The sequence below is a fragment of the Cyprinodon tularosa genome, unplaced genomic scaffold, assembly GCF_016077235.1.
Source record: "Cyprinodon tularosa strain WSP-4 unplaced genomic scaffold, ASM1607723v1 ctg114, whole genome shotgun sequence".
Taxonomy (NCBI): domain Eukaryota; kingdom Metazoa; phylum Chordata; class Actinopteri; order Cyprinodontiformes; family Cyprinodontidae; genus Cyprinodon; species Cyprinodon tularosa.
Genome location: NW_024037937.1, coordinates 567,213 through 581,426, shown reverse-complemented (window position 1 = coordinate 581,426; position 14,214 = coordinate 567,213).

Here is a 14,214-nt window from a genome sequence, read left to right as displayed (position 1 = left end):
ACTGCAGCTGGAGTGAGTGCTTCAAGAACCACCACACACAGACGTATGAAAGACATGGGTTTCTGCTGTCGCATTCCTTGTGTCAAGCCACTCTTGAACCACAGACAGCGTCAGAAGCGTCTTGCCTGGGCTAAAGAGAAACAGGACTGGACTGCTGGTGAGTGGTCCAAAGTCATGTTCTCTGATGAAAGTAAATTTTGCATTTCCTTTGGAAATCAAGGTCCCAGAGTCTGGAGGAAAAGAAGAGAGGCACTTCATCCACGTTGCTTGAAGTCCAGTGTAAAGTTTCCACAGTCAGTGATGGTTTGGGGTGCCATGTCATCTGCTGGTGTTGGTCCATTGTGTTTTCTGAGGTCCAGGGTCAACGCAGCCACATACCAGGAAGTTTTAGAGCACTTCATGCTTCCTGCAGCTGACCAACTTTTTGGAGATGCAGATTTCATTTTCCAACAGGACTTGGCACCTGCACACAGTGCCAAAGCTACCAGTACCTGGTTGAAGGACCATGGTATCCCTGTTCTTAATTGGCCAGCAAACTCTCCTGACCTTAACCCCATAGAAAATCTATGGGGTATTGTGAAGAAGAAGATGCAATACACCAGACCCAACAATTCAGAAGAGCTAAAAGCCACTATTAGAGCAACCTGGGCTATCATAACACCTGAGCAGTGCCACAGACTGATCGACTCCATGCCACGCCGCATTGCTGCAGTAATACAGGCCAAAGGAGGCCCAACTAAATACTGAGTGCTGTACATGCTCATACTTTTCATGTTCATACTTTTCAGTTGGCCAACATTTCTATAAATCCTTTGTTTTTATTGGTCTTCAGTAATATTCTAATTTTCTGATATGATGAATTTGAGATTTTCATTTGTTGTCATTTGTAATCATCAAAATTAAACAAAATAAACATCTGAAATATATGAGTTTGTATGTAATGTATGAATATAATATACAAGTTTCACTTTTTAAATGGAATTACTGAAATCAATCTACTTTTTCATGATATTCTAATTTTATGACCAGCACCTGTATTATATCAGATATAACTGCTTTTGCGTGTTTGCATGGAGCTGCTTCCGGTTGATCATAAAGCTGTATGTTTGGAAAAGAAGCTCGAGGCGGAAAAACAGCTTCGGGACATGGCAATGGTAAAGATGACAAAGGATTTTGCCGTGTTATATATTTATATATATATATATATATATATATATATATATATATATATATATATATATATACACTCACCGGCCACTTTTTTAGGTACACCTGTCCAACTGCTCGTTAACACTTAATTTCTAAGCAGCCAATCACATGGCGGCAACTCAGTGCATTTAGGCATGTAAACATGGTCAAGACAATCTCCTGCAGTTCAAACGGAGCATCAGTATGGGGAAGAAAGGTAATTTGAGTTACTTTGAACGTGGCATGATTGTTGGTGCCAGAAGGGCTGGTCTGAGTATTTCAGAAACTGCTGATCTACTGGGATTTTCACGCACAACCATCTCTAGTGTTTACAGAGAATGGTCCGAAAAAGAAAAAACATCCAGTGAGCGGCAGTTCTGTGGGCCAAAATGCCTTGTTGATGCCAGAGGTCAGAGGAGAATGGCCAGACTGGTTGGAGCTGATAGAAGGGCAACAGTGACTCAAATAACCACCCGTTACAACCAAGGTGGGCAGAAGAGCATCTCTGAACGCACAGTACGTCGAACTTTGAGGCAGATGGGCTACAGCAGCAGAAGACCACACCGGGTGCCACTCCTTTCAGCTAAGAACAGGAAACTGAGGCTACAATTTGCACAAGCTCATTGAAATTGGACAATAGAAGATTGGAAAAACGTTGCCTGGTCTGATGAGTCTCGATTTGTGCTGCGACATTCGGATGGTAGGGTCAGAATTTGGCGTCTACAACATGAAAGCATGGATCCATCCTGCCTTGTATCAACGGTTCAGGCTGGTGGTGGTGGTGTCATGGTGTGGGGAATATTTTCTTGGCACTCTTTGGGCCCCTTGGTACCAATTGAGCATTGTTGCAACGCCACAGCCTACCTGAGTATTGTTGCTGACCATGTCCATCCCTTTATGACCACAATGTACCCAACTTCTGATGGCTACTTTCAGCAGGATAATGCGCCATGTCATAAAGCTGGAATCATCTCAGACTGGTTTCTTTAACATGACAATGAGTTCACTGTACTCAAATGGCCTCCACAGTCACCAGATCTCAATCCAATAGAGCATCTTTGGGATGTGGTGGAACGGGAGATTCGCATCATGGATGTGCAGCCGACAAATCTGTGACAACTGTGTGATGCCATCATGTCCATATGGACCAAACTCCCTGAGGAATGCTTCCAGCACCTTGTTAAATCTATGCCACGAAGAATTGAGGCAGTTCTGAAGGCAAAAGGGGTCCAACCCGTTACTAGCATGGGGTACCTAATAAAGTGGCCGGTGAGTGTATATATACATACCAGAGATTCATGGGTACTTGTCGATGGCATTAACATTTTTTCTAAGAGCATTAAAAAGCATTAAATCAAAGTTACTCATTCCTGTATAAACCCTTTGTATTTCTACTCAATAAGAATTGCAACTAAAATTGCATGTGAAAATGTTTGGTCATGCAATAACTCCTGAAAACAACATGGCAGCTGAGGATGTAAACACATGAGCGGCGGATGTAAACACGTCAGGTGTAATTCCATATTTCAGCTACGGCTCTAGTGCTCAGCATCTCGTGAAAAATACTCAGTCTCCTCATGAAATTGAATATGTTATACTATCATTCTCCAACTACTTCTGGTTTTTCATCTTTTTATAAGGGTAGGTTCCAGTTGTAGACCATGTGACTCGTGTGATGGAACAAAAGGTTCTGTGTTCACGGTATTGGACGTCTTTCTCTTGTGCAGGCGTAGAGCTAACAGAACTGGCAGCGTGTGTAAAGGAATCAAGGCTAACAGCTAATGTTGCTACATTCACATAAAGACATATACACAATTATACATTTTTGTGCGTACCACCCTGTTAAAAAAAAAAAAAAGAAAACAGGGTATGGGGTCAAAACGAGCTCTATTTAAGTGTATTGTATATGTGAAAGGCCAGGTTATGATTCTATTATTTATTTATTTAATATTAAGGGAGGATGTTTAATTTTTATATCTCTCTTTTTATTTACTCAGGACACTAGATCCGGTATTAAAACAGGTTATAATCAGAAACGCCAAACTGTGCATATACAAAAACAGAATAAGAATATCAGTGAGGAATTATACCCAGCATCTTAGATACTTCTTAGAATCTTAGAATCATCATTGGCAGTCTTACTGGTGTCACAGCAAAAAAACAGAAAAAACAAAAGAACTATTGCTCTAAAGGAAGGGAAACAACTAGCTTAAAGCTGATATATGCACCACGCTGGCTTGTTTTTGTACACAGTAAATACAATCAAACACCATCCGCCATAAGATTCCTACATGAAACAATTTCCACCATTCAGTCTTCAAGATCCATAGGAATGACTGGTTAGATCTGAGGCATGCAAACACTGATGGACTCAGCCACAGCAAATAAAGCATTTTTACATGTGGTGTTAATTACAGCAGTTTATTTGTTTTGGGACCAGAATACAAATGTGCTTTGGAGGCAAATGTCACAAAATCAGCCCCCTCACAATAAAAACAAAGGCTACTTTCCCAAATTGCCAGGATTTCTGGATGTGTCTGGTGGTTTGCCAAAGGCCAATCTGTTCTTTACTAACAGAGAACCATTTAAGACGCCCTGCCGCGTGTTACTAGGTTACAGTTATACAACCTTCCCAGAGAAACCCCTATCCTGGTTGTCATCTTATTCATACATTCACATACTCCCACACACACATAATTGTATCATATTCAGTGAAAATAACACTTCCATTCATTGCTCAAATCAACGTTTGTTAATGTTGAGTTCTTTGGTTCCTCGAGGTTTGTAGAGCCGTCTAAAGGTGCTCCATCTCATGTCAGAACATTTTTCTTTTTGTTATGCTTGAACCAGGAATTTTACTGTGCATTTCAAAATTATGTTGTTTTCGAAACTGTGGAAAAAACCAAGGTTTTCTGCTTCGTATTCTCTAGTATATGTAAATGTATAGGTGTGAAATTGGAGGACAAATTATGTAAGATGTAATGTATCTCACATGATTTTTTTTTTTTTGTGGAAAAAAAAACAAAATAAAAACAGAGTGGTACCCCCAGTCAATGCCTTGGAGAAGCTCCTTTCTCAGCCACTATAGCTGCTTGTCTACTGAGGTAAATCTGTATCGGCTTTATGTTTCCAGACATTCACATTTTCTAGCGTTGCTTTATTACAGAATACATTTAGCAGCTGGATTGGAGGAAAAACACATCAGAGAAGCTTCACTCCAAAGTAGAATGATGTAACTTCTAACAGGTGCCCTTCTAAATTTATACTAAATGTGTTTCTACCCACTTTGCCTGTCCCTGCTAAGTAAAAGCATTCCCACATCATGATGCCTCCACTACCATATTTCACTGTAGGGTTGTTGTATCTGTTAGGAATCCAGTTTGTGTTGCCTGTTTGTGTGTTTCCTTTTTCCACCACCAGGAGGTGCCCTGTCTTTGCTGCCCCTCCCTGCACACCTGCGGCTCATTGGACCATTATCCGGAGGAGTATTTGAGCAGTGGACTGTCACTACCTCAACGCCAGAGTGTTTGCCAGTTGTGGGTACTCTAGCCAAGCTGAGATTAGCTGAGTCTAACCGAAGCTTTGTTTCTCTGAGTCTAATGAGTTTTTTGTCTTTGCTCTCCGACAGGAAGCCTTCCTCTGTTACTGGATACCTGGACCTTCTCCCCCCTGGAAGGAAATACCGAGTTCACACTGAGCAGGGAAAAGCCTCCCCATGTTCCGTTCAAGTTCCCATCGGAAATCCAAGTGACAGTCCGCTCCATTACTCCTCTGGGTCCAACGCTTGTCTACCTGTCCGCTCTCCAACTTGTGCTCTTTTCACTGGATCCCCCACACAGACTGGATTCATGGACTAACCAGGCCCCCCTCAAACATGAGTCCCATTCCTGCATTATCTAATAGCATCCAAGATTCCCACGGTCCCTGAACTGACCTCTGAACTACCCTTCTCACTTCCAGTTCCGGTCCACTAGCTCACTGGGTACCAGATCCTACTCCTGTTGACTTCCACAATAAACCTGTTAAACTTTTACCGAGCTCTCTGAGTGGTTTCTCTACATGTGGGTCAGATCAACCGATCATGACAGTATCATCACACATGGTGTTTGAATTGTTGGTCTAAAAGTTTCATCTGACCCGAGCACCTTCACTTCACTCACTTTTTTGCTCCACATTATTGTAATCAGGTGTGTCACTTCTACAGGTGCATAAAATGAAGCAGCTAGTCATGCAGACTGTTGTTACAAACGTTTGTGAAATGATGGGTCGCTCTGAGGATCTCAGTGAATTGCACTGTGGAAATGTCACAAGTTGCTGCCTTTGCAACAAATCCATCAGCCAGATAGAAGTAGGCCACCTAAACTGATGGAGCGTTGACAGCTGATGCTGAAGCTTATAGTGAGAAGACATCACCAAGCTTCATGTGGCCTTCAGATTAGCTGAAGAACAGAACTTCATGGAATGGGTTTCCATTATCCAGCAGCATCTAAGCGATACATCACCAAGATCAATGCAAAGCGATGGTGTAAAGAATGCAGCTATTGGATTCCAGAATAAGGAGTTGTTCTTCTCCATCTGGAATCTGATGGACCAGTCCTGGTTTGACGGTTGCAGGAAAACAGCCCTTGTTTCACTGCATTGAGTCAAGTCTAAAGTTTGGTGACTCATTTGTGAGTCAAGACAGGTGGGCAATACTTCGGCCAATATAGAGCATGTTTTGCCCTCTACTTTACTTTTAGCAGAGGTCCAAGCAGACTTATTGTGGCCTTATTTTAGCCATGCCTTTCTCCTTACTATGCTTTCATTAAGTCCAGATTTGTGGACCCCGTGGTGTCTGCATGTCCTGTCTTCTTCCTGATGCTGTATGTTTTCTAGCAAAACTCCAACAACCATCCTTACACCACAGGTAGCGACATGTTGGCATCCATATGAGCCTTGCAGAAAGATGCATTCCCATGCAATTTTATCACCTTTTATTACATTAAAACATAAAGGAGCCAACATCTTTGGAATAAAAGGAAACAGTAAGGGTGTGGGTTTGGTGAGATGGTGAATTCTTTTGTCCCATCTTGTTCTCACAATCTCTATTAGAATTTAAAACACCCGTCTAGTCTCTGCAGGGTGATTTAAAGTGTGAGATTCCTCCTTAATGATCCTTTTTGGTTTGCATCAGAAGGTAACTGAATGCATGTAGCATGATGGGCAGATTTATGTGTAGATTACATGCTTTTATGCTAATGGATGAAACCCAAAACGTTCACAAGACTTCTTAAAGTCTCCAGAGGTTTTGATTACTTTTTAACGTAAATCCCTTCCAAATTAAGAGTAGCTGAGATCTTGATAGAAAATACCATCTCATGAAGTCTCAATGTTTGAGGTAAATGCTTATATTTGGTAGTTATTCAAAGCTTACGTTGGCATGGCAACGTTAGCCAGTGATTGGTTATTGTTGTTGAACACACAAGGTATTACGACCTACTATAGGCTCTAAAGACAAATCAAAAATTAATCCTAGGAAATAATTAAAACATTTAAAAAAGGTTTTTAATTTTTACTTTCTCACATTTTAAAATCTCCTCCTGCTTATGCTTTCCTTCTGAACTAACGGCACAAGTAGTGTAGTGTTTAGTGTTCCCTCAATGCTTTACATAACGTCTATGCACAGCATGATGTGTTTGGTAGTTACTGCTTGCATCCTGCTATAGATGCTATTTCCAGTGAGCTTTTCTCTGCAGGAATAGGAGTCTGACTTGTTGACATCACGGTGAAACCCATTCTGAACTTATTGATCGTAGAGTGTGACAAGTTTCTCTCTCATTAATATAAGCTACCATGATAGCGGAGGTGAGAACCTACGCTTGAGCTCCTCGCCCTTTTGCCACTCTCTTATCCTTACATCACTCGCCGTAGAGCCAAACCATTGATATGCAACGCATGAGGAAGCGTTCAGATCCGGATAAATCCACAGATTTTACTGACTTAATGTAGGTGCGTCTCTGCTGCTCCGCTGAAAGGCAAAGCAGTTCTCGTGATTTAAGGCATTCTTTGAGCTGTCACCTCTTGACCTAAGAATAAGCAGCAGAGAGCCGTCTGTGGATTTAGTGCAATACCTTGTGCTTCAGTCTGAACTCTCATTCTCACACTAAAGCAGGCCAACTGATTAAGCCAGCTGAGGTTATCTGAATACTAGAACAGCAGGCACAAAATGAATAACTTTGTTTCCTTGAGAGTTGTTCCTGTAGTTATGTTTGAGGCGGCTCATGTGAACTTTTAATAGGTATGAAGAAGAGAGAAGTCATCTAAAACTGTGATAAATGGTGATTGGAGAGTGTTTGCTGCTTCTGATGTTGCGTAAATATACATAAACATGCACAAAATACCTAAAAAAATCATTAGACACTAAGTCATTTTTATTAGAGTTGATCACAGAGTTAATACAAACGTATTAACTGGGATTTCATGTAATAAACCAACTCAAAGCAAGAAGTAATTTTGACAGACAAGGGTCTTTACTGCGGGACACTTGCAAAGGAAGGCAACCTGACTGGATGCCCAAACCATCTTAATTAGATTTTTTTCAATGCAAAGATGCCCTTATACTCAAAGCTTCTTCTTAAGCGTTGCCTCTTCTCATCCCCTCTTTTTATCCTCGTCTCGTTTCTTCTTGTCTTTGTTGTCATATGTGTTGCTGCTGCTCTCCTGGATCCCCTCTGCATATGCCCAATGAGATGGACTGATCCAATGCGGTGGAGACTGAAGGAGGGGGTTCTTATGGCACACATAATAGACCAATTATTCTGGTAGCATTTAACAGAATACTTTTTTTTTTATCAAAAACATGCAAGAAAGTAATAACTGTATCAACCAGACGTGCATCATGAACTAGGGGCCCTAGGTAACCAACTAGTTTTGCCTGATGGTAACTGAGCCACTGGTTGTAGGCATGGACGTAATTCTGGCGGGGACAGGGGAGACATGTCCTCTGCACTTTTTCTATCATCCGTTGTGGTTCCCTGAACTTTTGACTGTCAAAAAAAAGTAATGCTCCAGTACACAGACGTCTGTCGAGCACTAGGACCAAGCGGAAAACCGTAGCTCAAGCTGAAACCGGTTTTTCCTGAGTTTAGACCGCCCACAAGCTCCTGATTGGCCCACCGTCTTTACTTGTGTGATTGGCTGTCAGCCCTGATAACGTCACTTTACAAGCATCTGATGGGCTACTGAATCGGGTCTGTGATTGGATGGTCACACACCCTGAAGTTAGTTATATTAAAAAACTTTTTTAAAAATATAAAACTTCTGAAATCAAAATTTTATCCATTTTTGTAAGGTACACAGATTTGCTGCATGGACACTGCTGTTACGCTGCCTGTGCCAGAGTTTAATGCCAAAGAAACACAAGGTATCAACTAGAAAAACATCAGCTGTGATTGTACTGAGTCTGCTAAGAGAGCTAAGTAAAGCTGGATGTTATGAGTCTGGTTGAACCACCTCGATCTGACCAGAAGGTAAAAACTTCTGAAGTTTTATCTTCCTCAGTGATACCTCAACTTAACATAACATTAAAACATAACCAAAGAAATATGGTTCAGTTGAAGCCCAGGTATGAGTTCTGTATTCGCCCACTTCAGCAGAATTTTTCTAATGTGGGCTGATGGTTACAAACCCCACAAGGAGCTTGATTTACCAGACCAACTATAAACTTTGAACTTTTCCACCTTTTGCTACATTTCAGGTTTCAAACATAAAGCTATAAAATTGTAATTATTTTTGAAGAATCAACAAGAAGTGGGACACAATCATGAAGTGGAACAAAATTTATTGGATATTTTAGAGTTTTTTTTAACAAATAAATAACTGAAGAGTGAGCGTGCGAATTAAGAAAACTGTAGAACACACGAACAATCAAACACAGTGGTGGGAGTGTGATGGTCTGGGTGTTCCTCTTTCAGGAACAGCATAATTTGTACCATCTGATAGAATCATGAGTGTTCTTTTCATGAAAAACCTGAAACAGAGCATCAACTCATCAGTGTTTGACCCAAGCAGGGAAGTGGGAGAATATTCCAAAGAACCAATACGAGTTCGCTTCTGTATGGCCCCCAAAAAGTCATTACAATATGAAGGCTTTGAAAGGGCCTGTTCAAAGTCTGAATAATTAAGATTCAGTTGTTGGGATATTCAGTTTTCAGGACAATCATGCCAAAAAAGGGAGCCTGAATTTAAACAATTCTTCAGAGAAAAATGGGTCAGATTTCCTCCACAGGGATCAAAATCCCACCTTGCATGTCCATAAAATCATTTTCCCAATTCTCCTGAGTGGTGCACGACTTTACACAAGTGAATAAAGTGAATGTGATTGATTGTTTATCAAGGGGTGGGATTGTTGTGGCGGAAGGTTCACAAGCAAGTTTGGTTGTGGCCGGTTTATCGGAAGCATCTTGCTAACCAGTTAGCAACTCAGTGTTAGCAGGTTACCAATGGGAAATTCCATTGGGACCAAGTAGCACTAAATTGGTGACTTAGCAACGACACTGTCAAGGAACGCTATGGACAGAGGAAACATGCAAGAGGAGGGGAGTTTAGTGTCGGAGGTCGTGGATGAGTCTCCTCCGTCATACATTTTTTATTTAGAGGAGGAAAGCGGCGACGAAGATGTTGTGGAAGAGGATGCCAGGGCGGCAGAAGCTTGGTTTGGTGTAGAAGGCTTCCAGCCATACATGTTTGAGCCCTTGCCTCAGAACGCTGCCAGTTCTGTTAGCTCTACGCCTGCTGAAGACACAGAAGTCCATCCCCGTGAACACTGGGACGGAACTCAATGGTAAAGTAAATTATTCTTATTTCAACCGTTGCGTATATCAGCTATGACACCGGAATCAAGATACTAGGACATAAAAAATTTGTTTGACAGATAACCGTTGATATATGATTGGCCGAATTTAGGTGAACATGCTGACGTATAACTAACTGGCCTGCATAAGATAATGAAAAGAACCCCCACAGATTTTAAGACAGGATTTTTTTTTTTAAATATACATGTTTAAGGCAGAATGATTTGAAATTTAAATATGATTTCCCTACAATTTTAAATTAGGTGCAGGTTGAATTGAATAGCAATTTGCATTTATGTTTACTTAAGTTTATTTATTTATGAAATGTGTTTGATAATCTGAAGCATTCCAGTGGAGGAAAGAGGAAAACAGCAAGAATGTTGCTTTTCAGTTGGGAAAAAATTATTTCATCAAAAATATGTAGCCAATTTAAAAGAAAATACACTTGATTGCAAATAAATCATCCATTGCTTCATTCCATCTATGCAATGGTAATTTACATTTAATAAAATTCTAAATGAATTAAGCTGCTGTATTAACCTGATCTTAATGCTTGTCCTATATCCTCTTTCAGTCTGAGGTCTCCGGTTTATCAGCCGCTCCCGACTGAGTAATAGAAACTAACGGCGCTTTGTTTGGACGCAACCATCTGTGGTTAAGGGGATTTGGGAGGGATTTGTTGGATTACTACTGCAACGTTTGTGTGTAAACAGCTGAATGTCACAGGTTGTGTGTGCTATCATGACTGAGTCAATTCACTTGACAGAGTGGATTAAGTGTAGAGGCATCAAACACAATGCCTCCCTCTCTGCCAAACAGCTTTTCTCCCCAGTCTGAAATAACAGTTTTACACTTTCACCTCTGAATGGTTTGTTTTGCTGGCATTGCAGAAAAATGTGGACTAGTCAGTGAAGGAGGAACGCCTTAAAATACTCTGTGAGGAAAGGTTCTTAATAATTCCTCTTCCAATACTTTAATGAAATATTAAAAACAAATCAGACAGGCTTTATCCCATTCTTATACTTAGATGTGCTGTAATAATAAAAACCTGTGCTTCAGATTTGAAGCTGGATATGACAGGACTTCAGGCGAGTAATTACACTTCATGCTTTTAAATTATTATTACCTTCTCCTAAAGAAAAGGGAGAACTGAGATTATTTCATGTATAAATTATAATTTTACACAACATATGTTTCTCTAATCCTAAAATTAGCCCCTTTTCCACTGAAAGCGCTGGGATTTAAAGCCCAAAGTATTATTAACGGCTTACCTTTGTGAATGGATGTTTTGGACCGGCTGTGAAAATCCAAAATGTCTTCTTCATCAGAAAATGCCAATAACTTGTGTTATAACTCAAGCAGGATTGTTAATCATTACCCACAATGAAAATATCTGTCTCTGTCCATTCAAGTTATTAACTCAAAGGAAGCAAGCTCTGCTCTTATGCTACAATCACACAGAACACGATTTGAGCGGCAAAGAGGCATCTGCTGCTTGATTTTTTATGATTATACACACTAAGATCAGATGCACATCAAGAGCATCTTTGACGCTCCTGAAGCGCGTCCATTAAAGTGTGTCCAGATGCGTCCGATGCTTCTGCTGCTCCCATGTTCAGCGACAGAGAACAGCTTTCCTATAATTGCTGTGTAAGTGGGTAAAAAGTAGTTTCAATATATTTTTAAGTGAAAATGTCCACCTAAAAATAAACATTATTTTGCTGATGGAGCCACACAGACCCCCACATGCTGTGTGCTTTCCCGATATTTTGAAATGAAAAAGCCTCCTTGGTGGGAAGCGAAACATCTTCAAACTTGGAAACAAAGTCCAATGGATTGTTTTCAATTTTCAAAAACACCTTACTAATGTTTTTGGTAATCTTCAGTTCATTAGCTTAACTGTTGTGATTCCTTAGCAGCTAACACAGCCAGTCCACAGCTAACAACAGCTACAAACAGGCCGCAAACAAGCTACTACCATCAGGCTTAATCTGGTACATTAGTAGCTAGGCCAGGATAGTAATTGGTTTTCCTAGCAGATGCTGTGGGGTGATAGTGTTGAAAGCTGAAATGAAGTCCAGGAACAGCATCCCTATGTGAGTGTTCTTCTCCTTCAGGTGTGCCAGGCTCAGGTGGAGAGCAGCAGAGATGGCGTCCTCAGTGGAGCGGTTTCATCGGTAGGTGAACTGGAAAGGGTCGAATGTTGGCGGCAGACTGGAGACGATGTGTTCTTGAACCAGCGTTTCGAAGCACTTCATCATGATTGGAGTCAGTGCGACAGGCCAGCAATCATTGAGTGAGGTGACCTGAGGCTTCTTTGGGACTGGAATGATGGTGGCAGATTTGAAGCATGCATGCACTATGGATCGGTACAGCAAGGTATTAAAAATGTCTGTGAGGACACCAGCCAGCTGATCTGCAAATAGGGATGGGAATCGAAAACCGGTTCCTGTTCAGAACCGGTTCCGAATTTTCCGATTCCATGGCATCGTTTGGCAGCTCGCTGAACGATTCTTTTTTCGATTCCCGCAGCACCAGAGCCTAGAGCGCCGGCTCTGGGGAGCACGACTTACATCACGTTTTTTACGTAAGTTACGTAAGTTGCGCAAGTTACGGAAGTTACGCAAGTTGGAAGAACTATTTGAGGAGGAAGACAACGAGCTGCGGTCACTTTGTGAATCAAAGCCTCGTCTTTCCTTAGCCCAGAGGGTAGATCAGGAAATCCAGCTCTATAAAAGCTTGCCCTCCATCCCCTGCAGGGATAGCGCCACACTGTGGTGGTGGAACAAGCAAGATACGCTGCCCTTGCTATCTGGACTGGCTGAAAACTACCTCTGTGTGCAGGCTTCCTCCACCCCATCTGAGAGGGTGTTCTCCACGGCTGGAAACACCTTAAGCGCTGAAAGATCCCGTATCCTTCCAGAAAAAGCAGATATGCTCATCTTTCTGCAAAATAACTGTTAATTTTCCCTACTACTGTTTTATAATTAGTATTTTTTGTTATTTAAAATAGGTTATTATCCCATCATTTGTTATTAGACATTGTTGGTTATTAAGTTTGTTCTTGTATTCATTTTTCATTTAAACACGGATGTTACTCCAGTTTCACATTTCCTGTGGACATCTTGATCTTGTTGATTTTGTAAGATTGTGCAATAGTTAAGTAAACAAACTTGATGCTGATAATCAAACTGTTTTTTCTCCTTTTTTCCCCAAATTGGAATCGAAAAAGAATCGATAAAGAATTGAATCGTTTCATAGAATCGAAAAGGGAATCGGAATCGTGAAAATCTTTTCAATTCCCAACCCTATCGGCAAACTCCCTATAAACCCACCCAGGTACACTACCGTTCAAAAGTTTGGGGTCACATTGAAATGTCCTTATTTTTGAAGGAAAAGCACTGTACTTTTCAATGAAGATAACTTTAAACTAGTCTTATCTTTAAAGAGATACACTCTATACATTGCTAATGTGGTAAATGACTATTCTAGCTGCAAATGTCTGGTTTTTGGTGCAATATCTACATAGGTGTATAGAGGCCCATTTCCAGCAACTATCACTCCAGTGTTCTAATGGTACAATGTGTTTGCTCATTGGCTCAGAAGGCTAATTGATGATTAGAAAACCCTTGTGCAATGTGTCTCAATGTTCACACATATGAAAACAGTTTAGCTCATTACAGAAGCAACAAAACTGACCTTCCTTTGAGCCGATTGAGTCTCTGGAGCATCATATTTGTTGGGTCAATTAAACGCTCAAAATGGCCAGAAAAAGAGAACTTTAATCTGAAACTCGACAGTATATTCTTGTTCTTAGAAATGACAGCTATTCCATGCGAGAAATTGCTAAGAAATAGAAGATTTCCTACAACGGTGTGTACTACTCCCTTCAGAGGACAGCACAAACTGGCTCTAACCAAAGTAGAAAAAGAAGTGGGAGGCCGCGTTGCACAACTGAGCAAGAACATAAGTACATTGGAGTCTCTAGTTTGAGAAACAGACACCTCACGGGTGTATGTTATCAGGCCCTGGGACCTTTCTTCGTTTGACTCTCCTCAGAGTTTTCCTCACTTCAGCTCCGTCCAGGTTTAGTGCTTCCTCCCCCTGGTGTGGAACAGCTTTCACTGCTGGAGTGCTGTTTAGTGCCTCAAACCTTCCAAAGAAGTTGTTCAGTTCATTTAGGAAGTCAGTGTTT